Source organism: Equus asinus, chromosome 7, assembly GCF_041296235.1.
Source record: "Equus asinus isolate D_3611 breed Donkey chromosome 7, EquAss-T2T_v2, whole genome shotgun sequence".
Classification (NCBI taxonomy): domain Eukaryota; kingdom Metazoa; phylum Chordata; class Mammalia; order Perissodactyla; family Equidae; genus Equus; species Equus asinus.
The window spans coordinates 60,154,471-60,168,809 of record NC_091796.1 but is presented as its reverse complement, the minus strand read 5'-3'; the positions used below and the strand labels follow the sequence as shown (position 1 = coordinate 60,168,809).

The window sequence follows — 14,339 nt, the reverse complement described above, 5'->3', positions numbered from 1 at the left end:
TTGATGTGCTGTATCACATTGATTGATTTGCAGATATTGAACCATCCCTGAGTCCCTGGTATCAGTCTCACTTGGTGATGATGTATGATCCTTTTGATGTATTGCTGAATTCGGGTTGCCAAAATTTTGTTGAGGATTTTTGCATCTATGTTCATCAGCAATATTGGCCTGTAGTTCTCCCTTTTTTTGCTGTCCTTGTCAGGCTTTGGTATCAGAGTGATGTTGGCCTTCTACAATGTGTTAGGAAGTGTTCCATCCTCCCTAATTTTATGGAATAGCTTGAGAAGGATAGGTATTAAATCCTCTCTCAAAGTTTGGTAGAATTCCCCAGGAAAGTCATCTGGTCCCGGGGTTTTATTCTTTGGGATGCTTTTGCTTGCTGTTTCAATCTCTTTCCTTGTGATTGGTCTGTTCTTCAGATTGTCTGTTTCTTCTTGATTAAGCTTTGGGAGGTTGTAAGAGTCTGAGAATTTATCCATTTCCTCTAGGTTATCCATTTTGTTGGCATGTAGTTTTTTATACTATTCTCTCATAATCCGTTGTATTTCTGTGGAGTCTGTTGTTATTTCTCCTCTTTCATTTCTGATTTTGTTTATTTGAGCTTTCTCTCTTTTTTTCTTTGTCAGTCTGTCTAGGGGTTTGTCAATTTTATTTATCTTCTCAAGGAACCAGCTCTTTGTTTCACTGATCCTTTCTACTGCCTTTTTGTCTCAATAGCATTTATTTCTGCTCTGATTTTTATTTCTCTCCTTCTTCTGACTTTGGGCTTTGTTTGTTCTTCTTTTTCTATTTCAGTTAGGTGTAATTTGAGACTGCTTATTTGGGATTTTGCTTGTTTGTTAAGGTGTGCCTGTATTGTGATGAATTTCCCTCTTAAAATGGCTTTTGCTGCATCCCATATGAGTTGGTATGGCATGTTATCATTTTCATCTGTCTCCAGATATTTTTTTATTTCTCCTTTAATTTCTTCAATGATCCATTGCTTGTTCAATAGCATGTCGTTTAGTCTCCACACCTTTGTCCCTTTCTCAGCTTTTTTCTTATAATTAATTTCTAGCTTTATGGCATTATTATTAGAAAAGATGTTTGTTATAATTTCAATTTTTTTAAATTTATAGAGGCTTGCCTTGTTTCCCGATATGTGGTCTATCTGTGAGAATGTTCCGTGCGCACTTGAGAAGAATGTGTATTCTGCTGTTTTTGGATGGAGTGATCTATATATGTCTATTAAGTCTAACTGGTTTAGCTTTTCATTTAATTCTACTGTTTCCTTGTTGATTTTCTGTCTGGATGATCTGTCCAATGATGTGAGTGGGGTGTTGAGGTCTCCTACTATTATTGTGTTATTTTTAATATCTTCTTTTAGGTTTGTTAATAGTTGCTTTATGAACTTTGGTGCTCCTGTGCTGGGTGCATAGATATTTATAAAGGTTATTTCTTCTTGATGGAGTGTCCCTTTGATCATTATACACTGACCCTCTATGTCTCTCTTTACCTGCCTCATCTTGAAGTCTACTTTGTCTAATATAAGTATTGTGACACCTGCTTTCTTTTGTTTGCCATTAGCTTGGAGTATCGTCTTCCACCCCTTCACTCTGAGCCTGTGTTTCTCATTGGAGCTGAGATGTGTTTCCTGGAGGCAGCAAATTGTTGGATCTTGTTCTTTAATCCATCTCACCAGTCTGTGTCTTTTTATTGGAGAATTCAATTCATTTACGTTTAGGGTGATTATTGATATATGAGGGCTTAGTGCTGTCATTATATCACTCATTTTCTGGTTTTCCTGCATTTCCTCTGTTTCTCATCCTGTGTGTTTTGGTCTACCATTGAATTATGTAGTTTTTTATGATGTATTTCTTTGTTTTTTCCTTATTTATTTTTTGTGTCTCTGTTCTGCTTTTTAGTTTAGTGGCTACCCTGAAGTTTGTATTCAGAATCTCATGTGTAAGATAGTCCATTTTCTGATGGCCTCTTATTTCCTTAGTCTAAAGCGACTCATTTCCTTTCCTCCTCCCCTCCTAAGTTGCTTTTCTCATATCTTATTCCAACTTGTGTTGTGAGTTTATGGTTAAAGTGACAAGATTGTCTTTGTTTTTGGTGTGTTCCTTCCCTTTAGCCTAATGCTATAGTTGAATATTTTCTATCCTATTCTCATTCTGTCTATCTCCTTACTCTGTGTTTTGTGACCCCTTTATCTCTTTTTTTCTTTTTTCGGGTATGAGGGTCTTCTTGAAAATTTCTTGTAGGGAGGGTCTCATGGCTACAAAGTCCCTTAGCTTTTGTTTGTCTGGAAAGATTTAATTTCTCCCTCATATCTGAAGGATAGTTTTGCTGGATAGAGTATTCTTGGCTGAAGATTCTTGTCTTTTAAAGTTTTTAATATGTCATTCCATTCTCTCCTAGCTTGTAAAGTTTCTGTGAGAAATCCGCTGAAAGCCTGATGGGGTTCCTTTGTAGGTTATTTTCTTCTGCCTTGCTGCCCTGAGTATTCTTTCTTTGTCATACATTTTTGCCAGTTTTACTACTATGTGCCTTGCAGTAGGTCTTTTTACATTGACAAATCTAGGAGATCTGGAAGCTTATTCCACACATATTTCCCTCTCTTTCCCTAGATTTGGGAAGTTCTTGGCTATTATTTCTTTGAATATGCTTTCTGCTCCATTCTCCTTCTCTTCGCCTTCTTGCATTTCCTCATTGAATAGGATACTTCTCGGAGACTTTCTTCATTTTTAGCCTTGGTTCTCTCTCCTCCTCTGTCTGGAGCATTTCAACATGTCTATCTTCGATTATGCTGATATGCTCCTCCATGATGTCCACTCTTCCATTGTGTCTTTCATCTCTAATATTTCTGATTGCTTCTTCTTTGTAGTTTCAATCTCTTTGTGAAGTAGCTCCTGAATGCGTTGAATTGTTTCTCTATATTCTCTTTTACCTTGTTCAGTTTTTTGATGATAGCTATTTTGAATTCATTCTTGTTGTTTAGCTTACATATTTCTGTGTCCTCAGGACTGAGTTCTGGGTGCTTGTCATTTTCTCTCTGGTCTTGTTTTTGTGTTGTTAGGATATCTTCTGTTGGAGTATGGTTGCACCCTTTTGTTGTATGGTGGAGGGGAGAGAGTCCCAGGCAAGTTCACTCTGCCATGATGTCACTCTCCTCCTTCATTTTTTTTTAAATAAAAATTTCCTTATTTTTTAATGGAATAATGTTCCATTGTATATATACCACATTTTTTTTATTCATTCATCCATTGATAAACACTTAGGTTGTTTCCATACCTTAGCTACTGTGAATAATGCTTCAGTGAACATGTGAGTACAGATATCTCTTCAAGATAATGATTTCACTCCTCTGGATAAATAGCCAGAAGTGGAATTGCTGGATCATATGGTATTTCTATTTTTAATTTCTGGAGGGACTTCCATACTGTTTTCTATAGTGGTTGTGCCAGTTTACATTCCAACCAACAGTGTACAGGATTCCTTGTTGTTGAACAGACTGTCTTTTTCCACTTGAATGGTCTTGGCACCCTTGTCAAAAATCATTTGACCCTACATGTGAGGGTTTATTTCTGGGCTCTCTATTATATTCCATTAGTCTATATATCTGTCTTTATTATAGTACCACCCTGTTTTGATTGCTATAGCTTTGTAGTAAGTTTTGAAATCAAGAGATATGAGACCTCAGCTTTGTTCTTCCTTTTTTAAGATTGTTTTGGCTATTTAGGATCCCTTGAGATTCCATATGAATTTTAGGATGGATTTTTCTATTTCTGCAAAGAATATCATTGAGATTTTGGTAGGAGTGTATTGGATATATAAATTACTTTGGTTAGTATTGACATCTTAACATTAAGCCTTCTGATCCATGAGCACAGGATATCTTTCCACTTATTGATGTCATCTTTAATTTCCTTCAGCACCATTTTGTAGCTTGCAGTGTAAAAATCTTTCACCTCCTTGGTTAAATTAATTCCTAAGTATTTTATTCTCATTTGATCCTATTTTAAATGGAATTATTTTTTTAATATCCTTTTCAATTTGTTCACTGTTAGTGTATAGAGACACAACTAATTTCTGCATGTTGATTTTGTATCCTGCAACTTTGCTGAATCTGTTTATTAGTTTTAACAGGGTGTAGTCTGTGTGTGTATGTGTGTACAATGGAATATAGTTCATTGAATGCTTTCAAAACCATCCTCTCCCTATCAATGAGGAAGCTGTGTGTGAATGCTTTTAGCATCTAACAAATACTGAATGTGGGTATGTAGACAATCCTGACCACTCTGTGCTGGTTTCTCTGGATAGAGAAAAGAGATCACAACAATTGCCAAGTCTGCTTAGAATCTGTCAGTAAATGATATGCCAGGTGAAAATGTTGACAGAAGAGAGAAATATTCAAGAGATCTTTTTAAAAAATGTAATTGTATTTGTTTTTTTATTGAGGCCACATTGGTTTATAACACTGTATAAATATCAGGTGTACATCATTACATTTTGATTTCTGTATAGACTGCATTGTGTTCCCCACCAAGAGTGTAGTTTCCATCCATCACCACACAAATGTGCCCCTTTACCCTTTTGGCCTCCCTCAACTCCCTCGCCTCTGGTAACCACCTATCTGTTCTCTGTATCAGATTTTTTAATTTTCTTAATGTTAAAATGGGATCTCTCAATATAAATTGTGCTTTATCCTGGCATGTCAGAATTTTCACAGAAAATGGTAAATAACGTTTAGTAGAAAATTGCTTTGCTTTGTGGGATTGCCTACCACACCATAAATGAGGCATAAATAATTTTCTAATTTAGGAAAAACAGAGAGAAGCTTTTCCTGCTTGAGAAAGGCAGTTTTACCTACTCAAAGTAGTTGGAATACCTCATTGAAAACACTGTAATAGGAGAAAATAGAGTTGAGACTTTCTGGAATGTCAAATTAGACCTACAGATAGAGGCTGTGTGCATTGGGCTATACACAGAACAGCAAAGAAAAGAATGTCACCAGGAAAGTGAAATAACTCGCAGTGCTTCCACTGCTTAGGGGAAGGTCCTGGGTCAACTCTTCCCTCTGCTGGGCTCAGCCCTCCATGATGATGAAAGGGAAGGGAATAATCGACGTAAGCAGTGGCTGCTTGCATTGTTCTGAACCCAGAACAACTTCACCTGGGGCCTTATCTCAGACCAGGCTTCCCTTGAGATGACGAGGCGAGAGATTAGAACAGGTGGAACCATATGTATTTGCAACCCTGTGGCTCATCAGAGCCTGCAAAGAGCAGATCAGCAGAACCCAGCAGCTCTCTCAAGCACACAGTTTCAATAAGCCAATGCCTCCCCACTCTTCCTTCATCTAAGGGACAAATTACTGCTGAACTCCTCCCCAGACATTACCCTCTGGTGGAGCAACCAGACCTAGCGTGGCCCTGCCTGTAATCATTGTTTACTTTGCTTTCTGTGGCTTGCCACATTATAGTCCATTAACAATGAGAGGGTCCCATAGTCAGGCAACCAGGGTGGAACAGGCTCTGTGTAGACTCTGACTCACTGTGTTTCATTGGGTCAAACTCCAGCTGTGTCTGCTCTTGATTTCCCTCACTTCTGCTGTCACAAGAATGCAGACCCATCCACAGCCTGCCAGGTTACTCTCCTTGCCTTCGTCTCCCCCAACATGCCCTCCTCCCACCCCAAACTCTGGCTGATCTATATAGTCCTTCCTGAGTATTCTGAAATAGCTCTTTTTTGCCTCTGTTCACCAATCCTGGTGACTTTTCCCTTCTTAATGCAGTTCCCCCCTCCCATCACTACTGTCCATTAACATCTACTCCACATATTTCATGTGCCTTTCCAAATTGTTTTATCCCTCTGAAAAGCAACTGGTTCTCTCATCCTTTAAGCACTGTCCTGCTTTCTGGCACAAGAAGAGATTCCAGGCTCGTCTTGTACTTTCTCTGCTGCAACCCTAGAATCAGACACTTCTCCAAGGTGCCATGGTACTTTTTACTGGGAAATGGTATTTAGAAACCATGGTGTGTGCACACAGACACACACGCATACGTGGACATCTACGTGTATGTTAGTATCTAGCTGTCTGTATTGAAAACACTGATATCTCCAATTCCAATCAAGCAATAGTGCTCATGCCAGGCTTCCTTTCCGCTTCTCCAATGGTGAGAAATCTGGCTCCCATTTTCCTGAGCAGATTTACTTATATAGTCAGTTTTCCATGCTGTACCCAATCTTCCATCATGACCACTTCCCCCACCTGCATTCCTGTGCAGATGCCCTCCTCACCCCACACCAGGCTGGCCCCCCACAAGCAGGGCTTTCTCAAACAGAAAGCACCAGGCCCACTGGTGAGTTCTACCAAACATTTAAGGAAGAAATTATACCAATTCTCTACAATGTCTTCCAGAAAATGGAAGCTGAGGGAATAAATACTTCCTAACTTATTCTGCGAGGCCAGCATTACCCTGATACCAATACCAAAGACATTACAAGGAAGGAAACTATAGAGAAATATCTATCATGAACACAGATGCAAAAATCCTAAACAAAATACCAGCAGCAGAATAGCCAGCCACAAGTGTGGAACAAGCAACCACAGGCACGGAATAACCAATCACAAGTATGGAACAACCACAACCAATCACAAGCATGCAAGAAAGGAAGGAGAAGATGACCCCCTGTCAATGCCAGTCCAGAGACCATGACTAGATGCAGAAGACAACCATGAGGGCAAAAAATATCCCTTTAAGCATATACAAGCAAAAAATCCCCTGAAGCATCTACCACCCATTCAAGACAGTAAAAGAGAGAAGTAAGGCCAACAATATTTGTTTGTTACCACATGCTGAATAGGAAACAGAATCAGAAATGAGAGATCCTGAAGAACTCTACTAATCCAAGTAATACCCAGTGTGTAGTGAGTTCCAGAGACCTAGAACGATCTCCTGCATTTCCAGAGGAGTCTAGAAAAGTAGTCAACCTTGTACAGACCAAATCTTACTCCTACAGAGTACACTAATAATGATGATTAAAATAAAATCAACTAGTTGTGAAAAGAGAAAAAAAATCAGCAAATCAAATTCAACAATGTATAAAAAGAATTATACCTCATGACCAACTAGTATTTATTTAACTTAGAATGGTGAAAGTGCACAGCAAATAAGTAATAATAATCATAATAATCTCCAGGGTTCACACAAAACCAAGTATAGATCACAATATATACCAGCTAGAGTGGAAAAACCTAACACAGAAGGTGTTACCTCAGTAGGGAGCCAAATTAGCCATTAAATAAGGCTGTTTGGGTCTCATCTAACAGAGCTGAAAATGAAGCTTCAAAGGATCAACTATTTCCAAGGAATTTGACCGCACCCTGGGACAAGGCTCAAAAACATTTAAAAGAATACAGAACAATTAAATCCAGCACCCAACAATGTAAAATTGGCAATGTCTATAATGCAATCAAAAATTAGCAAGGATGCAAAAATGCAGTTTAAAAAATGACCCATGATGAAAATAAAAATCAATCAATAGAAACAGACACTAAAATGATACAGAACTACTAGACAAGGACATTAAAACAACTACTATAAATTTGTACCATTTGTTCAAGGTGGTAGAGAAAAGCATGTGCAAAATAAAAAATATGAGAGCTATTTTAAAAGTCAGACTTCTAGATATGAAAAATACAATGTCTAAGATTAAAATACAGTGAAGGGCAAATAAGTTGGATGAATCTCCAGGGAATTATGCCAAGTGAAAAAGCCAGTCTCACAAGATTACTGTTTGATTCCATTGACATAACATTTTGAAATGACAAAATTTCAGAAATGGGGAACAGATTAGTGACTAGGAGGACTTAAGGATGGGAGGGGTGGTAGAGGGGTAAGAGAGACGTGACTGTGCTTAGAAAGGGCAGCATGAAGGATCCTTGTAGTGTCAAAACTGTTCAGGATATTGACTATGGTGGTAAATACATGAACCTACATATGTGATAAAACTGTATAGAATGTAATGCACATACACACAAACACTACAGTAACACTGGGGATAGAATAGAATAATATGGGGTTAGACAGAACAATATGCCAATATCCTGGTTGTGATATTATACTACAATTTTGAAAAGTGTTACCATTGGCAAAAACTGTGCAAACCACACAAATATCTGTATCATTTCTTACAACTGCATGTGAATCTACAATTATCTCAATAAAATCATTAACTGAAAAAAATGCACTGGATGGGATTAATAGCAGATTAGGCACTACATAAAATAAGATTAGTGAACCTGAATGTCACAATAGAAACTACCCAAAATGGAGCACAGAAAGAAAAAAGACTTTAAAAAATTGAACAAAGCACCAGTTAGCTCTTAGTCCACTTCAAGCTGCCTAGTGGACGCAACTGGAGTCCCAAAAAAGGGCAGAGGTTAATGAGGGATGGTGTTAGGAAATAATGGCCAAAATCTTTTCAAATTTGGTGAAAACTATTAACTCACAGTTCTAAAGAGCTCGATGAACTCTCGCCCCCCACACCACAGCATATTATAATCAAATTGCTTAAAATCGGTAATAAAGAGAAAATCTTAAAAGCAGCCAGACCAAAAACAGAGGAATGGAGATTTGAATAGCAGCAGACTTCTTGGCAGAAACTATGCAAGCCAGAATACAGTAGAGCAACATCCTCAAAGCATGTCAAGACAAAAGCTGTCAACCTAGAAGTCGGCTCCAAGGAAAACATCCTTCAAAAGCAAAGGCAAATTTGAGACTTTTTTTAGACATAAAACATATTTTTTTCAGACGTACAAAAGCTGAAAGAATTCATCACCACCACAACAACCTTACAGGAAAAGGCAGAAGAAGTCCTTCATGCAGAGGGGAAATGACACCAGATGAAAACCTGCATCTACTCAAAGAGAACGAAGACCACACTAAATTGTAACTATGTGGGCAAATATAACGTTATTTCTCATGCTTTTAAATTTCCTTAAGAAAGAAATGAATGTTTAAAGCAGAAATTAGTAATAGTGCTTTGTGGAGTTTATCTGGAAGTAAAATGTCTACACTAGCACAAAGACCAGGAGAGAAGGAATGAAGATATACAATTGCAAGGTTATTGTCTCAGTCTGCTCGGGCTGCTATGACAAAATATTGCAGACTGGGGGACTTAAACAACAGAAGCTTGCTTGCTCACAGTTCTGGAGGCTGGAAGTCCGAGATCAGGTTCTGGTGAGAGCTCTCTGTCGGGTTGCAGAAGGCTGCCTTCTCGCTGTGCACTCACGTGGCCTCTCCTCGGTGCCTGCAGGTGGAGAGAGGGAGAGAGCACAGCTCCCTGTGTCTCTTCTCATGAGGGCCCCACTCTCCTGACCACATCTAACCTTAATTACCTCTCATCACATTTGGCATTAGGGCTTCAGTATATGAATTTGGGGGGGACACAAATATTCAGTCCATTAACAGTTGCTGTGTTATACACAAAGTTCTATACTATTTGAAGGTAGACTGTTACAAGTTGAAGATGTATATTGTAAACCCTAAAGCAAACACTACAAAGAGTATTGCTAGTATAGCAATACTGGAGATAAAATACAATCACAAAAAAGTTACTCAGTTAAACCAAAAGAAGACAAGAAATGGGAAGGTAAAAGAGACAGTGAATAGATGGGACAAACAGAAAACCAAAGCCGAGATGGTAGATTTAAACCCAATCAAATCACTCACCACATTAAATGTGAATAGCCTCAATCATTAGATGAAGCAGCTATGGATCTGGCGAAAAGATTGAGTTTCACAGTTGGAGAGGAAGTGGATCCTTGCAAAGAGTAAAGAGCCGAGAAATGGAAACTACTAGATAGGACAGGAAAACATTCTGCTGAAGACTCTGATCAGTCCAGAGAACCGAGCAAAACTGCCCACCTCTCCACCTCGCCTCTGTCTTGCTGTCACCCACCTCACGTCAGCACCACCCCTATGCCAGGCTCCTACCTGGGTCAGAGCTGTATACACTGAACAGTACAAAGAGAGAAGTTCTCATTGCCTTGCGTGTTGTCAATAGAATGCAAGAGTGCTCCTAGGGGACACGGGGGCTCTCCCTGTAACAGATTCTGCACTGGCCCTCCTTTCTCTTCTACGGAATAAGGAGATTGAAAGTCTCAATGGCTCTGGGATGAAATGACATTCCTCCAATTCATCAAAGCCTACACATGTCTGCACATGTCAAGTTCCCAGGCTGCTTGACTGCTCAGGAAGCAGCGCGGGCTGCACCTGTGGTCAGTGAGGCAGGTGGCAAGTCTGGCGGGGTCTCCTGGGAAAGCAACTCTTGCTTGTTCCTGCCACATATGCTTCCCGGGTGCCCACCATGTGCCAGGGGTATTACGTGCAGAAAATACGCCCTTGACCAGACAGGCAATGATCTCTAGCCTCAGAGAGCCCACTCTGTGACATGTCCACAGTAAATAACACTCTGCCATTCCTGGAGGTGTGGTGCGGGGCGATGTGAGGCTCAGAACTGCCGCCACCACTTGGGCCCCCTGAGAAAGGTGCTTTGAGAGCAGTAAACACTGCACGAAAGGCAGACAGGACAGACAACACCAGGCCTGGATGTCATTAGTAACATCACTGAGCCAATGAACTTGAATGTCAATTATTTGAGCCAATAAACCATATATAGTCTGAGAGGTGGGGGCGGGGTGGGAGAGAGAAGCAACTCAATAGAAAAATAGGCAAAAGACATGAACTGACATTCCAAAAAGAAGTAGAAAGAGGAATGACCAAAACCCAAAGTGTGAAAAGATGATTATCCTCACTATTAATTGAGAAATGGAAATTAAAGAAAACCCAAGATACCATTTTACATCCATCAGACCAAAAAAATAAAATTAAAGTTAACAATACCAGGATGTTGAGCAAAGCAAACTCTTTAAGTGTTAGTGAGAATATACATTCCTATGACCACTTTGAAAAGCAGTTTGGCATTGCCTTCTAAAATTGAACACACACATATTCCCAGATCTAGTCGTTTCTCTGCTAGGCACGCACCTAGAGCAATTCTTGTACAAGTATCTCAGGAGAAATGCACAGATAATTTCATACCAGCATTATTTTAACAGCAGGGGGAAAAAACTGGAACATACATAATGGCCATAGTCAGGAGAAAGTGTAAATAAAGTATTGTCACATGATAGAACACTATAAAGCTGTGAAAATGAAATATAGCTACATGCTTCAGCATAAGTGAATTTCAGAAATATAACAGTAAATGAAAAAAGCAAAAATTTTTTAAAAATTCAAAACCAGAGATCATCTTGTTTAGAGATACAAACACCAAGCATAATATTAGCCAATATCTACTGGCATAGCTGTGTAAGCATTTACGGCCTCATCCCAGTGGTCAGTGCCCGTGTCATACTGGTTGTTAAATATTTTGATATTACCCCTCAAAAAAACTATGCAAAAGGCGGAGGTAATATAACCTCAAAATTCAATTTTTTCCCATGTCAGGAAAGGAATGAGATGTGGGAAATAGGGCTTAAAAGTTAAAGTGATTGGTAATGTTCTATGAAAATACTTGGCTGGGACTACATATTTTTTCTTTTTATTATTCTTTCACTCTATACGTGTTTGTGTGTGTGCTGTGTGTGTGTGCTTTTTCCTTTGGGGTATTTTTTTGGTATGAATACATGTATGTGTGTCTGTATGTTCTTTTGTCCACATTCCAGGTGGAAGTCAGCCTCCAAGATAGCCCCCACTCGTCTTCCTTCCTGGCATTCACATCCTACTTCACACCCCATCCCACAGTAAACAGAGCGGGCTATCACTGCAGAAATGACAGTGTGTGATTTCCAAGTCTGGGTCATAAGAAGCAAGTCCTCATCCGTTTTGAGAGAAGCCAACTGTCATGTTGTGAGGAACCTCACGCAGCCCCATGGAGGAGCCCACATGGCAGGGAACTAAGGCCTCTTGCCAACAGCCAATAACAACTTGCCAGCAATGTGAGTAAGACGTCTTGTAATTGGATCCACTGGCCCAAGGAAAGCCTTCAAATGACTGCAGCTTCAGCTGACATTTTAACTGCCACTTCATGAGACCTTGAGGCAGGCCCTTGAGGAATGACTTGAAGTCATTCCCTAAATCCTAACCCACAGAAAATGGGTGCAATCATAAATGGTTATTGTTGTTTTAACCATCTAAGCGTTAGTGTAGTTTGTTCTGCAGCAACAGACAATGAATAGACGTGGGAACGTGGAAGTGGGGTGCTACTATAACAGAAACCTAAAACGTGGAGAAGCTTGGATTTGGCAGTGGGCAGAAGCTAGGACTCGTTAATGAAAGCCTAGAGGGCTTTGAAGGAACTGCTGGCAAAACCTGTTGACATTTGAGAAGCCTGGCTGTAAAGGCTTAAAGGAAATAAAGGAGAATACTGTCGGAAACTAGAGGCTATGTAGTGGCAAAAATTTCATCAATGCTGTCATCTACAGAAAGTGCAAAACGTAAAATGTACCTAATGAACTGAGAAATATGGCTGAATTTTGAAGGTGCACTGGTTTTTTTTTTTCTTACTGCTCATATTGAAAGGCAATAGGGCAGAGAAAAGCTATAGGAAGGACTATTAAATAGGAAGGAGCCAGGAATTGTTGGGTTTGAAAATCCCCAGGCTCTCCAGATGGCAAAGGACGCTAAAATTGAGAAATAGCCTCTCGGCGAAGATCAAATCCAGGACCCTCTTGAGAAAACATGGTCCAAGGTGAAGCCAAGAGAGTAACTGTAAAATCCTTTGTTATGGCCTCAATGAACCGTGCAGGACTTCAGAGTATTTCAAGAGTTTGCCTTTCAGCAGTCTCTGTAGCAGCCTAAGGTGGAGAAAGGCTTATCTTGAAGAGATTTGTGACTTTTGTCCAATGGAATAAATCCACTAGGGCAGGAGACCCACAAAGATCTTAAGAGAATTGCTTCGGCAGAAACACCACCAGCTTGGACTGAAAGGGACAGAGAGAGTTTAAAATGAAAAGTGGCCTTTGAACCTCTCAAACATCTACAGATGAAAGACTGGGAAACTGCTTGGTTACAAACACAGGCTGCTTTTCATGGGTAAGGAAGGATGATTCAAGGGTAGAAATAAGAGCCAGAGGAAAAATCCAAAAGGCAAGGAGACTCATTCCCAGGCAGAAGTAGGACTGAGTCTTATTAATGTTTTAAAAGTCCCCCAATGGATTTCAGAATTGCTATGGACCAGTGACTCCTAAATGGCCCCTTTCTCCCTACATTTTGGGCAGTAATGTCTATAGCAGGTATCCTATGCCTGTCCCACCATTGAATGTTAGATGCATGAGCGGCAAATAACTTGTCTCTTTAATTCACAGATCTTCAGATTGTGAGAAACCGGACCTTAGTAGACCCAAACTCACTTGGGCCTAATTTAGATAATGAGATCTTAATTTTTTTGAGGAGATGCTCTAATGGGATGAGACCTTTATCCCCTTAGAGAATAGATGAGCATCTTTTGCCTGTGGGAAGTACCTGAGTCATTGGGGGCCAGAGGACAGACTGTGGTGGTCAGTCTCCAAGGTGGCCCCCAGGGCACCTCAACTCCTGGTATACATGCCCTGTGTGTTCCCATTTCACAATGAGCAGGGCCAGAGCATGTAACCAATAGGATGTTACAGGATCAAAGCATGTGACTTCCAAGGCTAGGTCATAAAAGACATTTTGGCCTTCTCTTGAGCTCTCTTGGATCATTCACTTATTCTTGGGGAAGACAACAATCACCCCATGAGACATGCAAGCAGCCTTGTGGAGAGGTCCACGTGGCAAGGAACTAGGGGTTGCTCCAAACAGCCAGCCCCAACTTGCCAGCCATGTGAACAAAACATCTTGAAATTGTTGTTTTGAGTATCTAAACATTGGGATAATTTGTTATGCAATGATAGGTAAGTAATAAACTTTGGAACATGGAATTGGGGTGCACTATAACAAAAACCTAAAATGTGGGAGAAGTTGTGGATTTGGCAGTGGGCAGAAGCTGGTTCCTCCACCCCACCCCCACCCCTCCCCCACCCCCAACCCCAACAGAGCTTTCAGAAAACTGCAATGTTAGCCGAAGTTTTGACTGCAACCTCAAGAGCGATGTCAAGCTAAGCCACTCCCAAATTCCCGATCCGATGAATCCGAGGGAGACAATAGATCATCATTGTTGTTAAAGCCACAGAGTGTCAGGGTAATTTTTATTCAGCAATAAATAACATGCATTTCCTGATAAAAATTTTACAAAAGAAACAAGTTTACTGAAACACAAGGGAAAAAGAGAACATATTAAGGAATTTATAACAGAGGTGGTATATGGGG

At 40.0% G+C, this 14,339-nt stretch overlaps 1 long non-coding RNA gene across 1 annotated transcript in view; it reads right to left on the bottom strand.

Moving 5' to 3' along the window:
* LOC139045775 (uncharacterized) overlaps window positions 1–14,339 on the bottom strand; it is a 53,052-nt gene that overhangs the window by 30,857 nt on the left and 7,856 nt on the right. The window contains exon 2 of the long non-coding RNA XR_011504869.1: window positions 9,193–9,297. This is a non-coding gene — a long non-coding RNA (uncharacterized lncRNA). The remainder of the gene's footprint in view (window positions 1–9,192; window positions 9,298–14,339) is intronic.